Source organism: Rhipicephalus microplus, unplaced genomic scaffold (assembly GCF_043290135.1).
Source record: "Rhipicephalus microplus isolate Deutch F79 unplaced genomic scaffold, USDA_Rmic scaffold_18, whole genome shotgun sequence".
In the NCBI taxonomy this organism is placed as follows: Eukaryota; Metazoa; Arthropoda; class Arachnida; order Ixodida; family Ixodidae; genus Rhipicephalus; species Rhipicephalus microplus.
Window position 1 is genome coordinate 4,876,308 of NW_027464591.1, and position 27,976 is coordinate 4,904,283.

A 27,976-nucleotide genomic window follows, 5' to 3' on the forward strand; every position below is an offset into this window, starting at 1 on the left:
TTCACGTTAATCCAGACTTGCCAGATTCACGAAAAGAACGGCTGCTAAACCTTGGGAGGGAATTCTCGGACTGCTTCTCCACAGCATCAAAAGTTCAGCGTACCAGCGCTACAAAACATCGCATTGTTACCGAGAAGTCGGTGCGGCCTTTTCGCCAACATCCGTACCGTGTGTGGCCGAAGAAAAGAGAGGTGATTAAGCGTCAAGTTCAAGAAATGCTGAACGATGACGTCATTCAACCTTCGACAAGTCCGTGGGCGTCACCTGTTGTCTTAGTAAAGAAAAAAGACAACACACTACGTTTCTGCGTCGACTATCAACGGCTTAACAAAGTCAAAAAACGCGACGTTTACCCCCTGCCACGGATTGATGACGCCTTAGACCGTCTACGCCACGCCCAGTCCTTTACATCATTAGATCTCAAGTCAGAGTACTGGCAAATTGAAGTTGACGAGGGCGACCGTGAGAAAACCGCGTTCGTGACGCCTGACGGGCTCTACGAATTCAAAGTGCTGCCTTTCGGTCTCTGTTCCGCTCCCGCCACGTTTCAACGCATGATGGACACTGAACTAGCTGAACTAAAGTGGCAGACGTGTCTTGTATACTTCGATGATGTCGTTGTGTTTTCAAGCACGTTTGACGAGCATCTTTCAAGGCTAAAAAGTGTCCTCACTGCAATAAGGAGAGCGAACCTTACTATCAAGCCCGAAAAGTGCTACTTCGGCTATCAGGAACTCAAGTTTTTCGGCCACGTGGTGAGCCCGCGGGGTGTTCGACCATATCCGGAGAAGTTGGCTGCCGTTGCCGATTTCCCTTGTCCAGGCGACAAAAAGGCTGTTCGGCGATTCTTCGGACTCTGTGCATACTACCGTCGTTTTGCCGAAAGATTTTCGAAAATTTCGGAACCTCTTACAAGACTGACACGGCCAGATGTGCCTTTCGTATGGACGGAAGCACAACAACAAGCCTTCGTAGAGCTACGCAATGGACTGCAGACAGCTCCAGTGCTGGCACATTTCGACGACACTGCCGACACCGAGATGCACACAGACGCCAGCAATGTAGGAATCGGAGCCATTCTAGTTCAATGGCAGAACGGCGCAGAGCGTGTGATCGCTTACGCGAGCTGCAGTCTCACAAAAGCAGAGGCCAATTACTCCACCACCGAAAAAGAGTGTCTAGCAGTCATTTGGGTCATTAGAAAGTTTCGACCCTACCTATACAGCCGGCCATTTCGAGTGGTCAGTGACCACCATTCAATCTGTTGGCTTGCCAATCTACGGGATCCATCAGGCCACCTCGCCCGCTGGAGCCTCCGCCTTCAAGAGTACGACATAACGGTGGTCTACCGATCAGGACATAAGCATACAGATGCTGACTGCCTGTCTCGTGCTCTTATTTCCCCGACGCCATCTTACACTGAACAAGATTTACCGTTTCTTGGCATCGTAGATGTGGTGCGGATGGCTGAGCTTCAACGTGAGGACACTGAGCTACTTCCTGTCATCCAGCATCTTCAAGGAGAAGACGTTATCGTCCCACGCCGGCTCTCACGTGGTTTACCAACATATTGCCTGCGAAACAATGTTCTCTACAAGAGAAATCTTGAGAGCAGCCAGGAAACTTTCCTCCTCGCCGTTCCAATGGCACTGCGTGAGGAAGTTTTGCAGGTGTGCCACGACAATCCTTCGGCCGGTCACTTAGGCTTTGCTAGGACATTAGCGCGCATTCGACAGAAGTACTACTGGCCACAGCTGTATTCGTCCGTTCAGCGCTATGTCCGCACCTGCCGTGACTGTCAGAGGCGTAAAGTTCAACCCGCAAAGCCCACCGGTTTCCTCCAACTTTTAGATCCACTACGATAACCATTTCAGCAAGTGGGAATGGACCTTCTTGGTCCCTTCCCTACGTCCTCCTCAAAAAATAAGTGGATAATCGTCGCAACCGACTATCTGACTCGCTATGCAGAAACCAAAGCTGCGCCTAAGGGAACTGCAGTTGAAGTCGCCAGATCCTTTGTCCACGACATTGTTTTGCACCATGGCGCACCTGCTGTTCTCATAAGCGATCGCGGAGCAGCATTTACGGCAGAGATATAGCAACAAGTCACCAAGCTGACGCACACCAATCACCGGAAAACAGCATATCATCCCCAAACGAATGGCTTGACGGAGAGGTTAAACAAAACACTGGCCGACATGCTATATATGTATGTTGATGTAGGGCACAAAACGTGGGATGAAATTTTGCCGTACGTCACGTTTGCTTATAACACCGCTGTGCAAGAGACCACAGACCTAACACCATTCGAGCTTGTTTATGGCCGTCGCGTCACAACAGCGTTAGACGCTATGCTCCCCGTAGACCAGGACACCGGCGGAAATGACAGCGTTGACGACTTCGTCGAGAAAGCCGAGGGAGCCCGCCAGCTTGCACGGAGCCGCATTCGCGCGCAGCAAGATATCGACGCTCGCCGTTACAACCAAGGCCGAGGAATGTCCACTGTCAACCAGGTGACTATGTATGGGTGTGGACACCAGTTCGCCATCGTGGGCTTTCGGAGAAGCTATTGCGACGCTACTTTGGCCCTTACGAAGTTGTGCGAAAGGGGGGAATTGACGCAAGGTAGGCTGGCTACCTTGCATCAATATTTTACTTGGACGGCACCCCACGGGTCTGGTTTGACGCCCATGAGACCCAGCTCACCAGCTGGGATACCTTCAAGGAGCGACTACACGACATCTTTGGGGACTCGTCCGGTTGCCAAATGAAAGCGCGAAAAGAACTCGTCACTCGTGTGCAGTCCTCAACAGATTCGCATGTCTCGTATATACAGGACGTGCTCGCGTTGTGCCGAAAAGTTGACGAGCAAATGACAGAGAGTGACAAGGTGGGCCACATACTTAAGGGCATCGCGCACGATGCCTTCAATTTGCTCGTCTATACTAACGTCACGAACGTATATATGACTATCAAGGAATGCCGCCGCTTCGAAATGGCCAAAAGCCGCCGTGTTCTGCCTCAATTACGTGGCTACCAAACACGGCTGTTACATCTACCTGCACCGATCTCGGTGCCGCACCACCCATGCAGGAAAGTGTGACACGAATAGTTCGACGGGAGCTTGGGGCGTCAAGTCCGGCACCATTTCCTCCACATCCGCTCGACCATGGCACCGCACAAACGCCTCCGGCGGTCTCCGTTATTCAAGCCGTCGTGAGGCAGGATACTCCGAAGCTCGGTTTTCCTGTGGCCTGCTCGGTCTCTCGACCCGTCTCCAGACCAATGACAACAAATTCACCACGCCATGACTTACATTTTATTCCGCGATCCCGCAATCCGGCGAAATGGAGAACTGCAGACGACAAGCCGATCTATTTCCGCTGCCACCGAGTTGGCCATATCTCCCGCTGCTGTCGCAGCACTTGGACGCCCTCGAACTGGAGCCCATTTTCCTCTTCTCGCGCATACGAGGACTTCCGTCGGTATTTGCCCAGTCATGTGTATCCGTCTTCCGACATTCCTTACAGCCGCTCCACCACTCGTTCGCCGTCACCTCAACGCCGCCGTTCCCCATCGCCCCAACCACGCCGCTATCCATCGCCGGTCAACTATAGATATTCTCGGACGGAAAGCTAGACCCTGACCATACAGCTCCGGGAGGTAGTGCTGCGTCAATTCCGACTGATTCAAATCCTCTGTTGATGCTCCCCAGTAATACGAACTTGATTGAGACGTATGTGGACGGTATTTTCTTGACGGCGTTAGTTGATATCGCCGTTCAAATGTCCATATTGAGTGCTCGTCTGTGTCGCCTACTGAAAAATGTACTCACACCTGCAGCGACTAAAACCCTCCGTGTCGCTGATGGTGAAACTGCGGCCATCACTGGAATGTGTACCACTCGTGTTAGCATTGCCAGCCGCCATGTAACCGTTTCATTTATGGTGCTTGAAAATTGCCCTGACGACCTAATCTTTGGCATGGACTTCTTATCGACTCATTCTACCCTGATCGATTGTGCCGCCGGTGCCATATACCTACTCGGTGACGCACATGGTATACCTACACGGCGACGTACGATTCCGGATGGCTACATCAGGAGGCAGGCTGCCTGTCCAGCTATCCGGTTGCTGAGTCGAGCACTATGCCTGACACCGACACCGAGACTTGCGTCTTTTTTTTCGCAAATGACATACATTGGTGACGAGCAGCACCATGATTAGTCCTTTTGTGCAACATTGAGCGCCTCGAATCACCATCTTCCAATCAGTCGCGTCACTTATTTGTGCTCCATGATAGTGTATTATACCATCAAAGTTTTGAGCCGGATGAACTGGCCCTGCTGCTTGTCATTCCAAAACACCTTCGCTCGGAATTCTACATGAACTTCATGACCTTCCGACTGCTGGTCACCTTGGTATGTCACACAGTTGCGACCGAATATGCCGACGCTTGTTTTGACCGGGGCTTCCACGCTCAGTCAGAAGATACGTTGCAGCTTGTGAGAAATGTCAGCGCCGCAAAAGACCATCGACAATACGCGCCGGACGCCTTCGACCACTTGACATTCTGTCAGAACCATTCTTCCGCGTAGGCTTGGACCTAGTTGGCCCTTTTCTCTTGTCTTCCTCGGGTAACAAGTAGATAGCCGTGGCCACCGACTACGCCACGCGTTATGCCATCATACGAGCTCTTCCAACAAGCTGCGCCACAGATGTCACCAAACTTCCTCCTCAAGGACGTCATTTAGCAACACGAAGCCCCATGGCAGCTGCTTACAGACCATGGCCGCATCTTTTAGGGGCAAAGCTCTTTAAAGCGGCACCTGTTCGTCCCTCATAGTAGTAGTAGTAGTCATAGTGTGTAACCAGTCTTAGGTTTTGACCACAAAGGTGGTGCCGGTGGAAGATTTCTTCTGCGCGTTGTTGAACAATAAAAAAATCGCAGCGTGCGCGTTAACTAAAAGCCGAATTCCTCTGTCTCTCATTACCACTCAGCAGTTATTGGCATGTACATTGAGCACTATCTGACAAGAAAGGGTTGCTACGTTATACTCGCTGGATGTAACCTCCTTGGTTTTAGAAAGGTTTAGCGAGCGTTGGGCCGCAGTGCCATGAATAGAGTGAACTAGTATATATTATGAACTCGAGGTGATTAAAGGTGGGAAGTAGACACGAAGCGCAAGCCGTAAGAAAGTGTACATGTGCCTCCTCTCGTTCAGTCCTTGGGAATGTCCGCTGGATGACGGTGCTTCTATATGAGGAATATATGATGAAAAGATGCGAGATGGTAGTACTTAGAGTGTTGAATAGGTGGATGAAGGGACACACAGACAGATGCATAGACGGACGCACGGATGGCTGCACGGACGGATGGACGCATGGACGGAAGAAGGAGCGGATGCATGGACGAACGCAGGGACGGACGCACAGATGGACGTGCGGACGCATGAACAGACGCACGCGCGGACGGGCTGATGGACGCACGGGCGGCCACACAGACGCACGCATGACCGGACGGAAGCAAGAACGAATGGACGGACGGATGCTTCGCCCCACTCTATATCATTCAATCCGTGGATATGCTGCCATTTTTTGTCGATGTTCATGGCCGACATCTTGCAGTCCTGTCAAACGAGACAAAAGCTGAGTACAGCATACCACGCGCAAACCTATAGACTCTTACAAACATCTTCGTCTAAATCGAACTCTTACAGACATGTTCGCTAAATATGTTTCTACCAACCACACCGGCTGGGACCTCGCGTTGCCGTACGTCACGTTTGCTTGCAATTCTTCGCGCCATGACACTGCTGGTAACCGCATTTTTTCTGCTGTCTGGCCGAGAACCAACATTGCATCTAGACACCGTCATACTGTCCCCTGTAGTACCGACCAGTGAATATGTCATGGACGCTATCATTCGGGCCACTCACACACACGAAATTACCCGTATTCGCCGTCTGACCTCTCAAGAGAAGCAACGGCGTCTGTATGGCCAACGACACCATGACGTACACTTTTAGCCCAGTTCTTTGGTCCTCCTCTGGTCTCCGACCCGTCAAGTTGGTTTGTCAGAATAACTGCTTACTCGCTACACAGGTTTATACCGAGTCCTTCGCGTGGTTACTCCTGTAACATATGAAATTGGTCCTGCCACCCCGTCGCCTTCATGCGCCCAAGAAGCTACTGATATTGTACATGTTGCGCGTTTGAAGCCCTACCACTCTCTTAGTGTCGTTGACATTTATATGCGTTGAGACGGCGTTTGTACCGCCGGGGGTTATGCTGCATGCATGCATATTGGTATTCTAAAGGGCGACGCGCGTATGCACCAGACAAGGAAGACGAAGTGTTGTCTTCTCTCAATTGCTGGGGAACTGGTCACGTCTTTACCGCTAGTTTTAAATACATCTAGTCCACAGCCTCGTCGATACGGCGTCTTTTCTTTTCTGTAACAATATAATATGAGACTTTTCTTGACTGCTCCTGATATACTGCTCTACAGATGCCTTCTTTTTTAAGGTAACCTCTACAGTTCCATTGTCAGATACGGAATGCTTCACTAAGCGCTGCCATCATGGTTATTACATGGGCCGCCAGAGCCTTATGCTGCACCCGTTGGCAGGTTTGATATCACTAGTATTGGTGGCCAGAGAGGTGAGTTTGGTGCATGAGGAGGCACTTTGTGTTGTGCAGGTATGCTTCGACCTTTGTTATGCGCAAAGTCATATGTTCTTCCAGTGCTGCCATGCTTGATTGTTGGTTGCCCATTTACTCATTCAGATTGGCTTACTACTTTTCTGAGTGTGTCGAAGACCTCTTTCATATCTGACATGGTCGTTTCTTGGCTTCCACGTGTTCTGCCATTACTGTCCTCTTTTTTGTGGTTCTCGAGTTCCCAACATTTTCAGCTACATGGATGTCAACTGGCCGAAGCATTGGCTGTAAAAACTGCGTGCTGGTTAGCTTAGTGAGAAGATTTTTTTTATTTTTAACTCTGCTGATAGCCTCTCTTTGATTTTGTAAGCCTCGCGTTTTCTTGCTCTAGCTGTGCAATTCTATAATGCTTTGGCCGCTTACCTGTCATCACCTCCACAGTGCCGTTGCCCACTCGCTCAGCCCAGCTGCTTTTCGGTGCATCGGCGGGCGTCCGCTCAGGGTTAGAAGCCGTGATCTCGAACTAAACGCCAGACAGCTGGTCATTCGGATGCTGTCCAGGCTGCTCATGACACAGAGAGTGGCCGTTAAAACTCAAGCGCCCCCACGATTGGGAAAAGGCCTTTGGTTTAGAGCCTCTTCTGGAACGCGACCTCCCCCTGGAGTGGGGCCACCTTTCCTGTTCTTGTGTAGACTGGACGCTTTTGGTCCCGATGGGTGGGATTAGCTGCTCGACGTTGATATCTGGACTCAATGTCATTGATGCGTCACGGGCTTCTCCGACTGCTCGCGACCTTTCCTAACGTCTGCGTCTGACGACGTTTGTCACTAAGAAGCTATTCTTACACTCCTTGTCTGCCATGAGATGGTGACCGTTACACAGCCTGCATCTTTATTGCACTGGTGTAGCTTATCTGAGTTCTTGATCTCGCAACCTCCGCAGATGGTTCCAGCTGGGTTTTTACAGACGTCAGACCGATGACCCAGGTTTCCACAAACTTACCAAATGTCGATGTGTTTTCGGTAAACAGTGCACAGCAGAAGTGAAGGACCATATCTCACGAATCTCGGCACTTCTTGTCCTTCTAATGCTATGATGATTGTCCCAGTGTCCTTGACTCCCTTGGCCTGCAGCACCAGCGGGTTGTTCACGTTCACAATTTTTCGGGTCACAATGCCCTGAGTATTGTTTACGGGGATCCCGTGAATCCTTCCTTTACATGTATCGTGGGGTGCCGTGACGTACGCTCTGACCTCGAAAGCTTTGCCCCCAATGTCAATTTTTCTGACCTTGAAGCATCTTGAAGCTCTGTCCTGGTCCAGAGTGCTTGCCACCATAATGTTCTGCTGCAAGTTGGAACAGATGATGTCCTGCATGGCCTCCTCTTCTTTGATGCCGGCCGTGAGTACTATTGCATCTGCCACGACTCCAGCGCCAATTCTCGAGATATCTTATCCTTAATAAGGTCATGGCACAATTTTGCTAAAGTTCTTGGGTAGTGGTGGCTTGCGTCCCGCTTGCACAATCGTGTGCTTGGTGCCATGTCTACTACGACTGGCTCGAGCGTCTCCCCCAACGCCAGCCTTGGTCGAGCCCTTCGTCGTGGGAAAGCTAAACATGGCTAGCTTATTTCTTGAGCGTCTCATTTCTGCATTATTCCAAGCCATGTCTTCGGTGCAGTTCACTGGAGTGATGTCTTCTCCATCCACTTGGTATTCCATTCTCAGGTGCCGCTTCTGGAACGCGCAGTGCGTTGAGCCACGTTGGCGCCGGGCTGGCGCATTGGCGGCGATCACCTCCTTGGTAAGACGTAAATCCCTCGGGGGCGTTGCCGTGTATATATTGTCCAAAAATGATTTAAAGTCTACTCACCGGCACAAAGACGATGTTTAATGATTTCTTGAGAACTTAGGAACATGATGTGACTGAAAAATTGGTGACAAATTCATGGATTTTACAGGAAAGCAATCTCGAAAGCAGGGGCCGATCTTCTCGCGTCCTTACTGGTCGGCACCTAGAGCGCCTCTTCAGCGGCATTGGATAGTCGCAGGGACGCGAACATCTGCTTGCAAAGGAAGACGGGAACGCGAGCATCTGTTGGCGGTTTACGGGCATGGCGTTTTCCGTGACGAATGCAGCGACGGCTTTGGATACTCATGAAACGCACATAGTGAATGAATGCAGGACAACACGTTCGACTAGTCATATCATTCGATTGGTGAACCGCTCTTCGACTACGAGGATAAACAAGGAAGCATACTCAAGTTAACCAGCTTTCGCTCGTATAGCCTGACGTTGCCGAACGAAGCTTGATCCGTTTTTTACTGTGCAAGTTACCAAGCTTACTGCTTTTTTTGCATGTTTAAGTCAGCCATTTCACGAAACATGCAGTGATATGCTCAACCCGTTCGCAATAAAAGAGGCGATCACCTCACAAACACAGTGAGAAATCGCCGGCTCCAAGGAATCTCGCTTTACTTGTGTAATCCAGCGTTTGCGTTGGATAGAGCAAGCCGGGAAGCGGGGCGGTCTCCAGATGGTTTCGCATTGTGGCATGCAGCACACTGGCATTTACACTCCAAAGTTCTTGTAGGTGCGCTTAGCGCGAGAATGGAGTCGTAGCGGAAGCTACATTCTAAAAAAAGAGCGAGTAAAACGGGTGTTTTGTTGTCCCACAACAGTAATCGTCATCTATATTGCGTTCCATCCTTTCGCTATCGCCCCGCACCCAGTACATTCCGGTCACGATCGACATGCCCGTTATCAGGGTTACATTGCATTCTCGATGTAATGTGAACGAAACCACCACAAGAACAGCGAGACCATGAAATGTAAACCATGACATTTAGGATATACATGTCATGATTTCCACATTATGACTAGTCACGATAGATAGATAGATAGATAGATAGATAGATAGATAGATAGATAGATAGATAGATAGATAGATAGATAGATAGATAGATAGATAGATAGATAGATAGATAGATAGATAGATAGATAGATAGATAGATAGATAGATAGATAGATAGATAGATAGATAGATAGATAGATAGATAGATAGATAGATAGATAGATAGACGGACGGACGGACGGACGGACGGACGGACGGACGGACGGACGGACGGACGGATAGATAGATAGATAGATAGATAGATAGATAGATAGATAGATAGATAGATAGATAGATAGATAGATAGATAGATAGATAGATAGATAGATAGATAGATAGATAGATAGATAGATAGATAGATAGATAGATAGATAGATAGATAGATAGATAGATAGATAGATAGATAGATAGATAGATAGATAGAAAGATAGATAGATAGATAGATAGATAGATATGCTCAATGTCACCAAAGTTCGCTAAAGATGCTTCGCATATAAAAGGCATCTAACAGACTACAAACTGTCGGTCGTCAATCTTATTGCCCTTCTTATTATTGAATAGTTATATTGATCTCGAAGGTAAGCCTTTACGCTCTTGATCGTGCACATTACGATGTGGTGATTTGTGTAGTATCAGCACATTTCTTTCACTCAGCACTGCACGTACATCAACCACACACAGCTTACCATGAGAAGCTGATGACCGTTTTGCTCGCGGAAATTGGTTTACGGCTCACATTTCCCGAATGGCTGGGCAACGATTCTCACGGACAGTTTCATTTCCGTCGCCCACCAAGTCGGTGACTTTAGAGCCAGATCGGTAACTTCCAGCCCCTGCTTAAGAATGAGCAGATGACCCTGCACCAATAAATCTTGATTCTGACGCCTGCGTACTTAAAAATTAGCAAAAGGCCAAAAGGCTCTTACTTTTTTTACCCTCGCACTTTTATCACTTGCGATTTCATTGTAGTACGAAATAACTAGATTTTAAGCGGCTGCATGAAGTTATGACATATGCTATAGAGCTCAATCATGGCCTCAATTACTGCGTGTAATGATTCATGAGGTAAAAACAACTAGTCTAGTGAGGAACAAGAAATCTAGTGAATCATCTAAATGTAAACTGAGGTTCACCTATAAGCCATCATTATGTTAGTAGGATTTTCCTTATTTGGACTTGCTTGGTGTCCACTGCTGCATTGCTTGCTTGGTATAGTTTTGTAAACGGGGCTGGGGCCTTAGTCAAGCCATCAGAGAGTTTTCGCTAACCCCCTGTTGCGTCACCAGGGTTGTATTTCTTCCTATTCATGCTGAAATGAAGATTATGTTATTAATTATCTTCTTTCGCTTATTATTACTATTAAGTGTATTATTATATTATTATTATTATTATTATTATTATTATTATTATTATTATTATTATTATTATTATTATTATTCAAGATTTTTGGGTATCTTGAAGAGCAGTAACAAAGACAGCTAGTCTTTTGTTGTGGTTCTATTGACTGCTTGCAAAAGAGAAATGTCCGCCCATTAAAATCTGCGGTAGTGCACGAATATAAAATAACCGAGTCTTCCGAGACTGTTCCTGCTACGCATCAATAATGGCCATCTACTTCTACAGCTTTCCTTGCGCTGTCAACTGGGTTCCGGTATTCGCGGTCACGGATGGCGCATGCATTATCAGTGTGACATAATATTCCCGACAGGAAAGTGGCCAGCGCCGGGTTTTCAAAGCAGTAAATGCGAGCAAGTCATATTACGATTATTGTTATGTAGCAGAACTACGCCCCGAGTACTCCATTTTTCCCTAGAGTGCATAATACTGGCGGGTGCAGCCCCTGAGGTAGCGTGACCTAGAATACGAGTAGTGTCCAACGCGCCACGCCAATACATTGGAAGAGTTAAGACCTTTAGTGGTCGACATCCGCGCCGCGGCACTGTCGTGCCAGACCCGTGCTAGACCCAGGCATATGCCAACGGATCGTGTGCTCCAGAAATACGGCGAATTTTTTATCGAGCCCCAAGGACCACCAGAATACCATCTATGTGTGGTGATGGTGTAAAATCGCGCTACACAAGCCCATGTTGGGACGAGGCCTAACAAGCCGATACCGTGTGAGTGGCCGAAGAGACAGCACCAACGCCGACGCATCGGGGTACCGACTGCGGACGAGAGGTGGTGCCAGTTTCTGCACCCGCTTATCATGCGAGACAACCGAGTCCGCATGGGAAGCACACGAAAGGGTCGTCACAGCGTAGAGGAGATCAGTGACTGTCAAGGTCCGGCGACACCTTGGTGAGCAGCGCTCGATTTCGCCACACCTGACAGTGAAGCATGAGCAGCCGGGGACACCCCGACGACCCATCTCGCAGCCCATGGACACAGAGGTGTGAGTCAGTGTGACTATCAACGAAAGGTGGCGCCGGCGTTATGGCAGTGGCTACACGAGTGGGATAGAGGGTTGGGGATGTAAACATGGCCTCAGCTGCTCACGGCGCCAGGTTGGTGACTAGGACCATGTCTGAACTTCGTGTGTTGGACCTACGGAGCGAACTTGATAAGAGAGGTTTCGACAAAACCGGTTTGAAAGCTGTGCTCATCGATCGACTCTCACAAGCGATGCGGAATCAAGGCGAGAACAAAGAGACTTACCAATTTACAGTCCAAGTCGAACCGACATCAACAACCTCCGGGTCTGCAGAGACAGCAGCAGTAAACACAGACGCTGAGTATTGGGGAGAACAGCTGGCGAAGAAAGCGAAAAACACTCGCAAGACATGACCAGAAGAAGAGCCTATCGCTGGATGGGTGATGTGCAATGGATGCGAAATGTGTATCCAGCTCAAAAACACGCCTTTCGCGACAACCGATGAGGGGGAGGAAGCCGAGGCCTATTTGTGCAAGCACTGTAAAAGGTTCAGGCTCGTGAAGGAGGAGTTCTTGCTGATGATGAGAGAGACGGACAAGTGTTGTCGACTGGTCATGCAGAACATTGCGACACGACTTACAGAACACATCGACAACACAGCGAAAAAAGCGGCGTGCACTAAGAGAAGAGCTAGCTGAGGAAAGAAACTGAAGGACAGCTGTGTGCGCACAGATTTAAGAGCTTCGGAAAGCTCCTTTGTAGGCGCGCTTAGAGGCAGCAGATCAAAACTTAGCACAGGACAGCGCTGCAGCAGAGTAAAATGCGAAGTGGGTATCTGGATGCACCACAACGGGTGACAACAAAGAATGCCAACCTAAGAGTAGCCTGGACAGGCTACTCTTAGAGAGTAGCCTGGAAGAGTAGCCTAAGAGTAGCCTGGAAGAGAGACAAGGTGTCAGAAAGTGATCAGAATGAGGGGACAGAAGGTCCGCAAACAGGACAAGCATGGAAACTTGCCTTAAGTAAGAAAGGCAAGAAGAAGAAGAAAGCACAACAGATGCAAGAATTCACAACACCAGGAGGCTCCCCAGCTGTCACTCCACACACGCAAAAACACCTCAAATACAGCACGGCTGTCAAGAGGAAAAAGCGACATGCATTCATCTATGGAGACGAGAGTGCCGCCAGGATGAAACACGCAGTCCTACGCACGGTAAAATGAAACAAGCTGGTTCACTGCCGGGTGAGTGATGGTGTCTCTATCCAAGAAATCAGCGCTCAAGTGGATTCTGGAGCAGATATTTGGAACATACTTGAATCCATGGTTGTCCTACACCCAGGTCTCACCAACCTGCAGAAAGACCAGGTGCCAGAGAAAGTGGCCCATACCTTATAGGCCAACATTCTGGCCTGGAAGACGAGAAGTAGTGGCCACTTATTCGTTAGATATGGGATGCCGGAAACTCTACAAGGACAAGCAAGAGATGTGGCACGGCGTAAAGGCTACAACTAATGGCTTGACGCAATGTGTGCTAAACTGAGAACAGGAGTAGAGCTTGTTATTCCAGGGGGAGGAGACCTGAAGGTGATCCGCAGCAACCCTATAGACCACAGGAAGCAGGTAGTCGTCTAGGCCGCATACTTTGCTCTCTTTTAGGAAAGTGAGCAGCAGCCCCGAGTGGGACGCGGCTTAAAAGCAACCCTGCTACCCCGATAATGGCAGCCATAGGGAAGGCACTCCTTCAGGTGGCCTGAAATCAGCAACCTCCCAGGCACAACGTACGCTCACTAGACTCAAGCCACTGAGAGTGCCTGCGGGAGGCAGGCGCCGACATCGCACGAGAGTTACTTCCAAAAAAGTAGGCTTCCCAAACATGCATGGAGCATGCAAGCTAAGCAGGTGGGACGAGCTCTACAGTATGTTGGATTCTGAGACCATAGAGCTTTACGTGGTAGCGGAGACGCATCTTCGCGAGCTAGAGGAGCCACCAGTTAATTCACAGTGGCAGTGAGCCGGTAACAACCGTGAAGAGGAAGCACGCAAGGGTGATAGAATAGGCTTCCTATGGCGGAATGAACAAGTGTGGGAAAAACTAAAGTGCCAGTGTAGTGAACACATGTGGATCCGTGGAACAATCTTAGGGATTTCTACAATAGCGTGTGTACTCTATCTCATGGTCATGAGTGCACGACACGACGGTAACGTCCGATCTATGCAGCGCATCAGTGATGACATCCAGCGGTGGGGTACGGGGAGTGAACTGCTGATCCTTGGAGACTTCAATGGCCACATCCAAGATGTTTATGGATTCCTAGACTTCAATGGCGACCTCATGCAGCAGTGTACAAGAAGGCACAACCTAGAGGTAGCCAACCTCCAGCCAGATTGCGAAGGAGAATTCACATGGTGTGCCAGAAACTATCGGACATGTATTGACTATGTACTTGTCTCATGCCGAGTGGCACGTCAGGTCAATCACATAAACATTGATAAGGGGGGGGGGGTGACTTCAGCATTGGGAGTTACAACAACATGATCACCCTAACAATCTGCTCTTCCGCATGGTTTAAAAAAGCGAGAATGCCGGAAGTCTACGCAACGATTCCTGCCGGAAGCGGCCTACGAAGACATTGCCCAGGAGTTTGAGAACAGCCTACAGAACACTAAACCTCTCAATTATAAACAGTTCGTGGAGTAACTGCGGCGCTTGATGCGGAAGCACGAAGTCCACTCCAATTCACGAGGAGGGGTGCAACGAAAAGTGTGGTGGGATCAAGAAGTGCGGAAAGCCTTGGACGAGCGCAAAGAGGCAAACCGCCAGCACAGGAAAGCATTAAAAACCCTTTCCGCAAGAGACGCTCTCCAAGCATGGCAGGAATACTTAACTGCAAACAGGCTATGCAGACAATAGTCCAAAGCGAAATCACTAACACAACAGCCGACAACTCCAATCTTTCACAGCGGACGGACGCAATGGGGCCAGGAAGTTTTGAACCTACGTGTCGTCCGTGAGTGGGAAAGCCAAGGTACCCCAAATTCGGCATGAGAATACAGGACTGCCAGTATCGGACATGGACAAGCACCTAGCAGAGCACGTGCGTAAACTGTACGATTTTAGCAATGGCGATCCAGATATCAAAATAACTGACGATAACCCCATCAATGAATACTGCCTGAGCAACAAGGTGCAGTGAGAAGTGACCCGTCCAGCCCTTGACAGAGCGTTTAAAATCATAAGAGCGCACACCGCCCGAGGGCGAGACGGCATACCTGCGGGGCTGCTCAAATGCTTAGGAGACGAGGCCAGGCAGAAGCTGGCAGGTATGTTCTCGGGCATCATGGCAGGAGAACCAATACAAGAGCATTGGCGATGTGGCCGAGTGATCCTGGTGCCGAAGAGAGGAGGAGATGCAGGGTTGTTACGCGAGTACAGACCCCTCACAGTAACCAGCGTGCTATATCGAACTTTCGAACAAATCTTAAAGACGTGAATGGGCGGCTGGGCAGAACACGACAACAAATTGACGGAGCTGCAGAATGGTTTCCGCAGCAGATGGCGCCTCGATGGCAATGTGTGCTCACCCAGGCTATCGAGATAGCAAGAAAGAACACAGGACTGTACCCTTGGTTTCTCGACGTCGCGAAGGCATATGATAGCGTACCGCGTGGACCTTTGTTTCACTGGGTGACGCCGATTGGCATGCCGAGGATATAGATTAGTCTGCTGTGACAGCTGTACACGGACAATACGATGGTGGCGTGTTTTGCCGAAACCCAAGCCAAATCAATGACGGTAAAGCGGGATCTCAAGCAGGGATGTCTATTGTCGCCGCTGCTTTATTTGCTGTATACGGCCAGCCTCGAGAGGGCTCTGCTTCAATGCCAAGAAATCAGCGGTGCTGGTGTTTGCAAGCGCAGATATAACTGTGGTAGTGTTGTTGCCGGAGGGTGTGCTGATTTCATGGAAGGAAGAGTATAGATACCTCGGTATCCAACTCAGTACATCAGGGCATGTTCTAGACATTCACGACGAAAACATCCACCAAACATCACGCAAAGCGGCGCACGTCATAAGTAAACGAAATCTTTGGGGCTGTAACCAATTCCTGCTGGTTCGGCAAACATGGAAGAGTGGGCATGTCCCATGCTTGTCGTTTGCCAATGCTGTACTAACCTTCCAACCAGAAACTATAAAGTGGCTGGAACGAGTGCAGCGAGAGGTTGGTCAACTGGCCTTGGGATGCCATGGACGAGTTGCTAAAGAGGCCATTCAAGGAGACGTTGGATGATCTTCGTATGATGCCTGAGAAGCCAGGAGCAAGATGGCCTACGAGGGCCGCCTGCGTCTCATGAATGACAACAGGTGGGCAAGACGCTTGTTCCGATACACCAGCCTGACTGGAATAACGACACAGTGGACTGCGCGGGTGTACACCCTGTGCCGAAAGTTTGGTTTCTTCACGAAACCCGTGAAGGCAAGCACAGAGTGCGGATGGGCCCGTGCTGTCCAATAACAGCTAAGCGAAGAATAGAACGAGCAGTGGCTGAGGGCGATGCGTTTCAAGGCAACCTGGGTGTTACTTCGAAGTTGCAAGAATGGAATAGAAAAGGAGCGCATGTAGGACAACAATGGCGGTAGTGGCCTTCTGTTCGAAGCGCGGGCTGGGGCACTATGAACCCTTGTTTACCATCGCTGATTCGACGAGAATACCGATGACACGAGTGCGATCTGCCGGGTGTGCGGGCAGGAAGAAGAAACCATCGCTTATCTAGTGCTACACTGTACGTGTTTGGGCCCACACCAACGAAAGGGCACCACACTGCCCGATGCTCTGGCGTTTGTTATCAAAGATGACCCGGGGCCACCCGCAGGTGATGGAGCGGCTGGCACAGTGAACTATGCGGCAGTGCGCACCACCAAAACAAGGCTGTTGCAGTGGTGGCGCGCGACGCAGCAGTAATGATTTATGTGGACAAAATTGAAGGCGTGCAGATGCGGGTGGGTACTCCTGTGGAGTGTTTTGTTTGCTTACTTTTTAAGTGTTTTTCCCTGCCTAGGGCAGATTATTCTGCCCCCCCCCCCCGATACAAAGATACAAATAGATCAGGCTCAAATCATCATCATCATCATCATGATCATCATGAGCTTTTCCCGCGATGGAAGCCGCGGCAAAGCGGCGTGCGTCTGCTACGCGCCTGATATTTTTGCGGCTGTTTGCCAACATTGCTATAATCTTGGTGATGTTGAATACTATGTCACTGCAACGTAATACTGCATTGACTCACCGTGCTTAGAACGTGGTTGTGTGGTGCTAAATGGAGATCTGGATCTAGATATACGTCTAGCTGGTATATCACCGCAACGGTACACACATACTCGGCCATCTGAGGAACGCTTTCTGGACGCACTTTATCATGAGCGAAGGGGGCTTAATTAAGTTTCGTGTGGATTGACGAATGTCGGCGTGCTACAGAAGATTATAAGCTATAAATCGTATAAATAATCAATAGAACGTAGCATCTGTGTGCGCAGTAAGTGGCTAGCTCATGCTAATGCGTTTGAGACCTCTTTTATTTTGTGCGTTAGATTTTTTTTCTAAGTTTTGCTCCTGCCCAATCCTGTTTTCTAGAGTAGTTGACTGCCTTAAATAGCTCATACGAAACAGTATGTGCCCGTCGATGTGGTACTAGAAAAAAAACACCTACGTATTTGGCGTAAGTCTAGCGTCTCATTCAACTGATTTATGATCGACACCATAGTATGACTAACATGACTAATCGGTGACGAGGTCAATACCTGGACATGTTTATCTTTTTACGCCACCATTAACAATAACAACTCGCAAGGTCCTTTGGTTGTCGCCTTAGAAAGCTCGATGGGAAATACTTGTTTTATTTCTGTCGATAAATTAATTTACCCTCTCCCCCGAGAGATTTTTCGCATCGAACGTGGTTTGACCCTACCTCTAGGGTCCTAAGTATTTTAATGCAGGCTTCTTCACCTCACTTTGTTTTGCACTGCATCCGGGATCGGTTACACTGTCGCTTACACTGTCATCGTCGCTTTACACTGTCATTAAAACAGTGTAAAGTGACGATGCCATAATGAGGTGACATGATGGCGTCACTAACTTTGGCATAGTTTATTTAATGATGACGTCATCACGTGATAGTTTTTCGCATCACTCGTACGCACAAGCGGGCTCGCGGAGGGGACACCTCCCTAATCTCCAAAGAGGGGGGCGCAAAGTGATCAGCCGCATATATTGACAATAACGTGGGTGGTGAGCTCAAAGTCAGCCCCAAACTTTGACATAATAGGTATGGGGGCACCCCCTCCTCTCTGAGGGCAACCGTGTGTGCACGCCTGTGATCGTACGTGCAGTTGCCGCCGAGTCGGGACATCAACAACGATGGTCACTTTGCTCGTTTCATGAAGTACGGCTGGTCTGGATGCGCGCGCTCGCTCCCTTCCTTCCTGGAGCGCGCGCCCCCAGACCGGCTGTGCATGAAGAATCTAAGGCTTTCGTCTTAAAATATGGCGTGTGGTCTGATTTTTCCCCACCGGATGATATAAACGTGGTCATCACCTATTTTGTTTACAGCACACCCCTAAATTTTGAAGAACTGCGCGCGTTCGAAAAAAAATTGCCCGCAGCTTCCCCCGGGGGAACACTGAGGAGGATGAGGACCATATATTTGGTTAACGGGGTGTTAAAGTGCGACTTACTTGGGTCGATGGCTAAATTGGTTAACGTGGTTGTGAAATGGGGTGTTAAATTGCGACTTACTTGGGTCGATGGCTAAATTGGTTAACGTGGTTGTAGGAGGGGGTGTTAAATGAGTGAACACGTACACACGTATGCGAAAGGGCGGCGCTGGTCGAAGGGACGTCGATCATTGTGTTTGTGGATTCGTTGGAATTCATTTCACCGCGACCTTGGACGTCGACGCGCCGTACAAACCAACCGACGAGCGGCAACTGAGTGAGCGAGCGCCGACCTTGAGTATATATACAGCACGACGGCGCATGCACTGTCAGCTGTTGAATGTTCTCGAAGCGCGACGCCACATGCGCGTCCACTGGAGAATCAGGAGAATTGTAGATGTCGAACGCGGTGTGTAGAGGAGGAAGGGTGCACAAATGGTGGAGGAGTGAAGCGCGCGCGGTGTGTAGAGGAGGAAGGGATGCACAGATGGTGGAAGAGTGGGCGACGGCGCGACGGCGCATGCGCGCGTCAGCTGTCGAATGTTCGAGAAGCGGTGTGGACGGCGCGGACGGCGCACTACAAGGCGCGAGTATAAGATGCTCCGCATCTAAAATTGTAAAAAAATACGTATGCAGAAAAACAAGACAAATCAAATAAATGAACTTCACGTTACGAGCCAACGTCAGAATACAGACGTACATGGGACATTAATTATTGACTCGGCTTTCACCGTGTGTTGAAAACCGTAACCCTCGACGAATTTTTCACGTGTAATTATCCTTAGGGATTTATTCCGTATGCTCGATGTTTTGGGCTTCGTAAATATACATTGTTATCAATAATTAAATAGTTGGAGTTATGAAAACTGATGAATAATAACAAGAGAATATTTTTTTGGGTATTTACCTCTTTCGTAAATTTTATGCTGATGCGATTCCTCTAGATAAGGACAATCCTGATGCATAAGTGACCCCAGATCGCACCGAAGCATACAATTGCTACACCCGTTTAAAATACATGTTATTGGATGAAACAGTTTTGTCAAGCTAGAGAATCTGAGAAATACGTATTTCAATAATTTTCTAAAGTGACGGAACATTTTTACATCTGTAATTGCTCGACGTAGTTTGCTACAGCAAGTTAATTTTCACAGCGACAGTTTTGCTGTTTGTATCTTTAATGTAACGTTGTGTGGTTATACTTGAGGCACTTCTGTATATTACATATTTATTGTACGAACATAGAATAAATTGTGTTATTCTGGTACTTGTCTCCTTGCGAACGTCTGAATTGAAAACAAGCTTGACGCATGGCAAATTTTCTTGCTGTACGCTATAGGTCTAAAGCAAAATAAGTTAAAAGATAGTGCGGTGGTACGGCCATGTTTTCTTTTTGCTGTTTTCCGATCTTAAAAAGTAGTAGTCAAGGCTAGCAAGTAATCTAATACAACATGTGTGTGTGGCTGCGAACCACCGGTGACCGTGACCAAATAGCCCGTAACAGTGAACCAAGCGGTCACTGCGCGCAAGTATTTCAGCTGAATGTAAAAGTAATTTACTTTATTCAGTACTCGTATTTCTTGCACGCATGGTGCTAATACTAACTTGCCCATGCGATTCAAGTTGTTTTCGTTGTTTCCTTTTATGTTATGCGTTTTTGCGCACGCACAGCTACCAAATTAGCGTACTCGAGCTCTATAGCACTAGAACATGGCCATGTTGATGCTGCTTCAAAGATAAGTTTTTGCAATCCCTTGCTGCCCCAGGCACTAACACAACTCTTAAAGATATTCGAGCTTCGATATATGGGGCGGAATCGCTGGTAACAAGGGCGGATCGGTACTGGGTGTGAGCTCCCAATTTCTGCGTTAAATCAAAACTTTTTGTTCAGCAAAACCTGACGGTAGTGCATTACGATGCCGCCATTCTCACATTGAACGTCAGGCTTTTCGTTTGGCAGTGAGCTTTCTATCTTTGCGACGCTAAGCTTGGTACCACTTTTTGAATTGCGCCGGATTTCTGTGAACGTCTGTCACAGTCAACATTAATTTATTTACACCCCCACCAAAACAAAATGATGGCATGCGATTGATTCACTTTACTATGCCCGATTTAAAAGCTCTACTATAGTAACATGGTCTAAATTGTTTCGATCGTCTGATCACTCTCCCGGGTTACTTTTTTTGAGGTTAGAACTATACCTTTCAATGTGTGCTTTGATCATGCTCACAAATTCATCATCATCATCATCAACATCATCAGCATCATCATCATCATCATCAGCCTGACTACGTCCACTGCAGGAAAAGGCCTCTCCCACGTACCGCCAGTTAACCCGGTCCTGTGCTCGCTGCTGTCAATTTATTCCCGCAAACCTCCTCTGCCCACCTAACGTTCCGTCTGCCACTAACCCGCTTGCCTTCTGTGGGAATCCAGTTAGTTACTCTTAATGACCAGTGGTTATCCTGTCTACGCGCTACATGCCCGGGCCATGTCCCTTTATTCTTTTTGATTTCAGCTATGATATCCTTAGCCCCCGTTTGTTCCCTAATCCACTCTGCTCACTTCTTGTCTCTTAAGGTTACACATACCATTTCTCTTTCCATTGCTCACTGCGTCGTCCTATATTTAAGCTGAACCTTCTTCGTAAATCTCCAGCTTTCTGCTCCGTAGCTAAGTACCAGCAAGATACAACTGTTATATACTTTCCTCTTGAGGGATAGTGGCAATCTACCTGTCATAATTTGAGAGTGCTTGCCAAATGTGCTTCACCCCATTCTTATTCTTCTAGTTACTTCAATTTTGTGGTTCAGCTCTGTGATTATTACCTGTCCAAAGTAGACAAAGTCTTTTACAACTTCAAGTGCATTATTACTTATCCCGAAGTGCTGCTCTCTTCCGAGGTTGTTGTACATTACTTTTGTTTTCTCTAAATTAATTTTAAGACCCACCTTTCTGCTCTCCTTGTCCGAGTCCGTAATCATGAGTTGCAATTCGTCCCCTGACTTACTCAGCCATGCAATGTTATCGGGAAACCGCAGGTTACTAAGGTACTCTCCAATAACTCTTATCCCTAACTGTTCCCATTCTACGCCCCTGAAAACCTCCTGTAAGCACGCGGTAAATAGAATTGGTGAGATTGTGTCCCCCTGCCTTACATCCTTCTTGATTGGTATTCTGTTGCTTTCTTTATGAAGCACTATGGTAGCAGTTGATCCCCTGTAGATTTCTTCCAGGATGTTTATATATACTTAATCAACACCCTGATTCCGCAGTGTCTGCATGACGGCTGATACTTCTACTGAATCAAACGCCTTGTCGTATTCTATGAAGGCTATGTACAGTGGTTGGTCATATTCTGAGCATTTCTCTATTACCTGATTGATAGTATGAATGCGGTCGATTGTTGAGTAGCCTGTTCAAAATCCTGCTTGTTCCTTTGGTTGTTTGAATTCTAATGTTTTCTTTACTCTGTTAGCAATTACCTTTGTAAATAGCTTCTATACTACAGAGAGCAAGCTGATCGGCCTGTAATTCTTCAAGTCTTTGTGAACTCCTTCTTATGTATTAATTGATGTTAGCGTTCTTTCAAGACTCTGGTACTCTGCCCGTCAGGAGACACCTCGTAAACAGGGTGGCTGTACAGGTCTCTGTAAAACTTCTCCGCTATTTTAACTATACTATCCATATTAGTAGTTATTTTGCCTTCTTTGTCCTTTAGAGCATACATCCGATTTTTGTCTATACCAAGTTTCGTCTTCACTGCTCTGACGCTTCCTCTGTTTTTCAGAGCGTGTTCAATTCTCTCCATGTTATACCTTCTCACATCGGATACATTGCGCCTATTATTCAACTTCAAAAGCTCTGCCAGTTCTACTTTGTCTGTTGTATTTGAGACTTTCATGATTTGACGCTTCTTAATGAGATTCTTCGTTTCCTCGGAAAGCTTGCATGTGTCCTGTCTAACTACCCTGCCTCCAACTTCCACTGCACACTCCATAGTGATACTCGTCAGATTATCATTCATTGTATCTACGCTAAGGTTGGTTTCCTCACTAAGAGCTGAGTGCCTGTTCTGAAGTGAGGCTCTGAATTCCTGTACTTTCCTTCTCAGTGCTTGCTCATTGATTGGCTTCTTGCGTATTAGTTTCTGTCGTTTCTTCCTCAAGACTAGGTGAATTTGAGACCGTACCATTCTATGGTCACTGCATCGTACCTTGCCAGGCACTTCCACATCCTGCACGATGCCTGGGTGTGCACTCATTATAAAGTCTATTTCATTCTTATTTTTGCTATTAGGGCTCCTCCATGTCCACTTGCGGGTTTCTTGTTTTCGGTAAAGGTATTGAAAATTCGTAAATTATTGCGTTCTGCGGAATCTACTAGTAGCTCTCCTCTGGCGTTTCTAGTACCGATGCCATAATCTCCTACTGCCTGGTCTCCAGCCTGCTTCTTCCCTACCTTTGCAATAAAGTCTCCCATCAGTATAATATACTGTGCTTTTACCTTACTCATTGCAGATTCCTCGTCTTCATAGAAGCTTTAAACTGAAGCGTCGTCATGGCTGGATGTAGGCGTGTAAGCCTGTACAACCTTCATCAGCGCGTGTATCAGCCCATGCGCCCTCGAATTTCGTGTGTGTGTGTGCTGGGGGGGGGGGGGCACTGCTTTTTAGTGTTTAAGGTTCCACACCTGTTCAGACTGGGAGTCTTTATGGAAGGTGGCTTAAGAAATGGTGGTATCTTTTATTCAGTTTATTTACGATACCTACCACCCTTTCATTAATGCTATAGTATTCCTCTATGTTGCCAGCTATGTTCCTGTGAATTAGGAACCACACTACCAGTTCTCTTCTGTCAGCCAAGCCCCTAAAGCAAAGAATGTGCCCATTCTGTAGCACCGTATAGGCCTCATCTGTCCTCCTAACCTCACTGAGCCCTATTATATCCCATTTAACACCCTCTAGCTCCTCAAATAGTACAGCTAGACTTCCCTCACTAGGTAAGGTTCTAGCGTTAAGCGTTGCCCAGTTCAGGTTCCAATGGCGGCCTGTCCGGATTTAGATATTCTTAGCACCCTCTGCTACGTTGCATATCTGACCACCGCTGTGGTCAGTTGCTTCACAGCTGCTGGGGACTGAGGGCCCTCAGTTATTTGACGTATGCATGTGGGAGGCAGTGGCCAGATACTGCACCAGGGTGGCCAAACCTTTTCTGGTGAGGGAGTGCGTTCCCGGTGGTGGTTGCTGGTGAGGCCGCACCCCAGGCCTCTCAGTGCAGTTCCATCACCACGCGGATTTTTTATCAGGCTGGGAACTGCACGGCACCGGATTTTGAACCACGGACCATTTGCATGCGAGGTGGATGTTGTAACCACTACGCCATCGCTGCATCTTGCAACACTGAATTGCAAGGTGCGACAAAACTCCGGTGCGATCGATTTGTGACAATGTGTTGTTGACTATATAAGAAAGCGGGACATCTGCTCGGATATGGTCGATGATGAAGCTGACGCTTCAGAACTGTGCACAGATGAGGTCATTGTGAATGAAGTGCGTGGCAAGAGGAATTTGGAGGAACCGGATGATGACCACACAATTCTGGAGCTAGTGCCCGCAAGCGTGCTTGTAGCAATGGGCTACATTATTAGCTGCTGGCAGATGGTATAAGCCAAGAACCTCGTGGAAGAGCACGCAGTGGATTTAAGGAGGGACACTGTGCTTGAGACAAATTGCCACATATTTTCATGGGTTTATAAAAAAACTCACAGTATGATTGAGTCTTTGATGCTGATTTCAAAAATGTAATTACTTTTCTCTAAACAAATTAGTTTATTAGTTTTTGAGATATCTTAAGACTAATTACCTATTGCTTGCTAGTATGATGACACAAGAAATTTGTATGGCAGAGCTACTATTGGCACATGCCTGAGTACTAAAGAACTAAGCTACACAACGGTAGGACTGCTTTTTGATTTGATAATTTTAGCAATGTTTGTCACATATTAGGTTGTAGGATAAACGACTGTCTCTTCACAAATACTTATATTTGAAATGTTTATGCACTGTATATTATTCCAACGTGATAGCTTTAACGAGCTCAAGCGTCTAAAGCTCAAGCGTCTTCCAAGATCAGTAGTTGTTGTGTTTGTGACTGTTGTGTAACTGTTGCCACGCAAGATACATAATCCTCAATGGTGTCACCTCTGCCATAACCACCAATTGCTACCGCAACTAATAGTAAAATAAAAATAATAGTATTTTAATGATGTAATTAAAATTCTTTTTTGCCCTACAATATGAATTCCCTCGGGTGACGTGCAAGGCTAGAAAGCGAATTTGCTTGTGATCGTTTCTCTGCGAGCCCGTCACCGCAGGGCGAAAGAGATCGGAGGTTACAAAATGAGGTTCTCAAGCTGCTTAAAGCAGCTTTTATGTGGGCCCACGCCACTGTGTAACCATGTTTACACAGAAAATACAATAATGAATAAACAAACAAACAAGTTGCGTGAAGCGGAGTCGTCATTGCGGTCGCCGCTGTTGGAACCTAGCACTAAGCAAGTCCGGTTACCTCAATGTAGATAAATCTGCTCCTCCTCGCTACGCCTCATACATCACAAACGCATTTGCGTACAAGAAACTACGTTGTACCGAAATCAGTCCGAGAAGTGACGTGGGAATACAAGGAACCATTTGCGGTAGCCGCTTGCACGTAGCCGATCACAACATGCGCGCCGCTGGAGCAAAATTGTATTGCAGTGCCACTAGTTTTCATGACCGCCACGCGGCTCGCCCCTCCGACGGAGCTTTCAAACTGAGTTTATTATTGCGATAGCAAGTAAACGGACACTCTTGGTGGAATTTTTCTGGCAGCGCTGGTGTCGCCGTCACTCACTGTATGTATGTACGTATCTGTAATATACAAAACAGCCAGAAAGAACAAAATGGCAGTGGCTTAGCTCAGCTATGCCAGGATATACGTAGCGTTAGCTTTCCATATACGTAGCGTTATCTTTCCAGATATCATGCTTACAGCTGTTACAATGACGCACACACGGTATACGTATAATGTGGAACATGTATATTTATTTTGCCGGGCAACTACTTCGGGATCCTATAAGTAAAGCTTCTCCGCTCTACTGCACCGTTGAGCAGCATTTACACTCTCCTTCTCCATGGCTTTACCACAGTGGCAAACGCCAGTCAGAGGCGCTATCAAGTGGCTTTAGCGCAGTGTATGTTGGCGACTGCACAGGGAAGGCGCGTGCGCATCGGCGTCCATATGTCTACCAAGGCTATGGCGGCACTCCTCTGGAAAGCACACACCGGCGGCGGCGAGTCGCGCGCGGCCGCGGCCGAGTGCGAGTGCGAGGGAGGTGCCGGCTCCGGTGCGTGACACCACTGATCGTCTGCGCAGCGCATCGAATTGCGCGCACACCGGCGGCGAGCCGCGCGCAGCGGCGGTGGAGTATCAATGCGCATGCGCAGACCAATGCCACGCGAAATTGGCTCAGCGAGGCCAGTGTAGCTAACGCTACAAAATCCAGGAATAGACTCCAGTGCGCGGAATCGAACGTTGGTCTTCTGACACGTGAGCGCGAGGCGTTAACTACTGAGCCACGGAGAGGCAAGTCCTTCAACGGTCAAATGGCAGAATCGAGAGTGGGGCGAGTTGGTAGATCTTCATCGTGAAATATTTTACAGAGCACCGGGTTAGATATGAACAGGGAAGGGACACAGCGCTGAATTCTCAGCTGAAATTTATTTGGAAAAAGAAAGGACATATATAGGAGACAATGAGTCATCAAAACTGTGCGCATGGGCACATGTGTTACAGCACAACACGCTTCATGTCTTGTCTAAAAGGAACGTATATTCTTCATCTTGAAGAGTGATAGATGGATGACCTATGCACTTGTTAAAGATTTAATGAAAAAGGCTTCGGCTATCTGACGCGTATATAGACATGTAGATCAGCGCACGCGTGAGCCAGCCGAAGCTTTTTTCATGAAACTTATTACAAGTGCATAAGTCATCCATCTATCACTCTTCAAGATGAAGAATATAACTTGCTGTTATGTGGGTGCAGCGTGTGGTGCAGTAACACATGTGCCCATGCGCACAGTTTTGATGACTCATTGTCTCCTATATATGTCCTTTCGTTTTCCAAATAAATTTCAGTAGAGAGTTCAGCGTTGTGTCCCTTTTCTGTCCGTATCTAACCCGTTGCACTGTAAAATATTGCACAATGGCCAAACGGCAAGCTATTTATATCTACCACTTACAGCTGTTGATGGGAATTTCGGGAGGAGCTGTCGTGTTTTCGGCATACACGTCAGACTCTGTCCAGGCGGCGCTGTGAAAAACGCCGCCACCAGCGCCTCCATCGACGCGCCGGTCAAAAATGGGTAGTGCAAAGAGAGCCGCCCGCAAGCGAAATGGCATAGACCTTCCTCTTTCGTTTGTCCTGAGGCACGGTTTCCTGAAAATCAAGGACCTGGCAAGCTTTTTTTTATTCAAACCTTGCTGCAGAAAAGTAGGAAGCTCATCAAAAGATATTGCAATAATTTCGGCCCACTGCAACTGGCAATTTAAGTGTATGCGAGCATCGCATGACATCGAGTCGGAGGCAAGCACTCCGACATGCTGTAATGCCTAAATGCGTTAAATTTTGGCATACACATGATGCCAAAGCGATGAAGTGCATACACGAGCAATCTATTTTACGACCAGCGGTACAAAGTTCACTTTATCAGGCACGAACACCTTGGCGACTTTCGCCTTTGTAGTTGCATTCTCCATCGATCTCTCGCTTCCTGTGCGTTGAACTGTTTTATTACGCATGCTAGAATGTCCTCTTGACGGTTGTCTTCCGTTTGTATATACTGCAAATGGGGATACATGCGCTTCCACTTTATCGGTGTACAACGAAAGGGAAAACCAAGTCCTCCGAGTTAGCTCCAGCCATCGCATGACCAACGGCAAGAAAAACCTGATTGTGGTCGTGATCATTTTCCGATCTACCTGTATGACGTATTCGCATTTCCTAATCAAAGCCAGAACTTAGAGCCTTGAAAGCCCTACGTGCGCAATGCTTTGTGGTGGTGGCGTGTGTGATGCCTGTCGCGCGCACCACCTGTCTACTGCTGCACGGCGCGCGCCGTGGTCAGATGATCAAAGTTTCCATGGTTCTTCGTCAACGCAATTCAACATATTAGCAGGAGACCTACATTATCACACTTTCTCATGCGAACAGCTGTGGAGAACACGAGTCTACCCAACACGTTCGCAACAGCCCGTATCTATGACTGCAGCACTCTCGCCGCTCTGCTTCCCGAAAG

General features: G+C 47.9%; 1 protein-coding gene across 1 annotated transcript in view; it reads left to right on the plus strand.

The window, feature by feature from the left end:
• Positions 1–27,976, plus strand: part of LOC142785174 (uncharacterized) — an 80,803-nt gene that overhangs the window by 40,307 nt on the left and 12,520 nt on the right. The window lies entirely within an intron of this gene.